The following is a 1720-nucleotide window of genomic DNA, read 5'->3' as shown; positions in this document are numbered from 1 at the left end:
GACGCGACCCAGCAGACGCTCCTCCATCCGAGACTCGGCCTCTCGGTAGCCTTCATTTCCAGACAATTCCGGTAACCTTAATGGAAGCATTTGAGGTTTGACTGGAGGGGACTGATGGGGGACCCGACGTGTGACTGAGATACTTCTTGTTGACACGATGCAGGGAACTTGACGGACCTGACATGAGACGAGAAAGGACGAGTCTGTCAAGAGATCGAACCAGGATCGTCTAACTTCCCAACGTTGTGTGCCGACGCCGATCGAGTGCAAGTCACTTGATCCGTCGGAATATCACTATTTGTGGTCGAAATAAAGGCAGACTACAGTCACAGGTCGGTCAGAGGCGCTCGACTCACGGAGCCGGAGGCGAAGGAGAGTCCAAGGCGCGGCTCTGTAGAGGCTGCCTCCCTCAAGCAGCTCATGAGCAGCATTCTGAGGGATCCTCGAAAAGCCGAGACACCAAAACTGAGGAATTTTAGGACCAACAAGCCTTGAGTTTTCATGACGCTGCATTTCCAGAGGCGCTTCTCCTCCCCTCCGCTGCCTTCCTCGCCCTCCCCTTAGGGGATCAGAACCAAAGGCACGAAAGAAAGGAAACGGAGGGAATACGAGGCAACTGACCGAAATGGTCTGGCTGGCAGACACCGTCCTGGTCGCCGTACCTGACATGGGACACAGACAGACAGACAGACAGACAGGGAGCGCCGACGGGGCACGAACAGCTCTCGCCCCCTCTGTTCGTTTTGTCTTGTCGCTCCATTTTATTTATTTATTTGTTATTGTTAAGTTTGAATATTATATATTTGTTCCCGCTGGCGGGCCCATAACAGGAATGTAAAAATCTTACAAAAAAAAAGAAAAAAAAAACATAATGATAAAATAAAGTGAGTAGCAATGAATCAATAAACATTAAATGTATATATATATATATATATATATATATATATATATATATATATATATATATATGTATATATATATATATATATATATATATATATATATATATATATATATATATTATAGAAAGAAGAAAAGTCTCCAAGCAACGAAGGTGAGCTTAGGCATGCAAGGTTAGCTCCCCCCCCCTTTAGAAGGTAGAACAACAATCAGGTAGTTTGAATCCTCACAAGAAAAGTGTAGACGGAAAAGAAATTTTGCTAGTTAGATGCTCCCTCTGCCGTCCAACTTTCCCATCCACCCTCCTTTAAAGCTTGCACGGAGACGGTCCAACGCCAAACTCAGGATGGACGGGCCAGCAGTAAGTTCTGGCCCGTCACCCAGTGTGGCACCGTCGCATTCCCCTCCGCTGGCACCAGTGGCCGGCAGGGCACATGTCCGCATGTAAGCCATGCACGGGAATGGCCAGCTGGAAATCCCCCTTTCCGCAGGGGGCCACAGGGCCATTTGGCTGCCACCGCAGGCTTGTTGATCAAGACCTGACACTTTGCAAATATGCGAGGGTGCCGCACTAGGAGACTTCTCTAGGATTAAACACTTGACGCTCACGACAAAGACATGTTACTTACACTCGCCTATTCACTTCTGTGCCTATGTTGCTTTGGCAGACCTGACTTTGGCAGACTTCTCTTTAATTTCTATTTTCAAATTTTTGAGTATGCTTCATAGAGGCGCATGGCGATTGAACATTGACTGGTGTGTTGCAGGACCTGTAGCAGAGTGGCCATTTGTGGAATGACTCTTCATTAAATCACGCTAG

At 47.2% G+C, this 1720-nt stretch overlaps 1 protein-coding gene across 1 annotated transcript in view; it reads left to right on the top strand.

Moving 5' to 3' along the window:
* Nucleotides 1-1720, top strand: part of LOC119571789 — a 22163-nt gene that overhangs the window by 12009 nt on the left and 8434 nt on the right. The window lies entirely within an intron of this gene.

The sequence above is a fragment of the Penaeus monodon genome, chromosome 4 (genome assembly GCF_015228065.2).
Source record: "Penaeus monodon isolate SGIC_2016 chromosome 4, NSTDA_Pmon_1, whole genome shotgun sequence".
Lineage (NCBI taxonomy): Eukaryota > Metazoa > Arthropoda > Malacostraca > Decapoda > Penaeidae > Penaeus > Penaeus monodon.
This window is presented reverse-complemented; position numbering and strand designations above follow the sequence as displayed.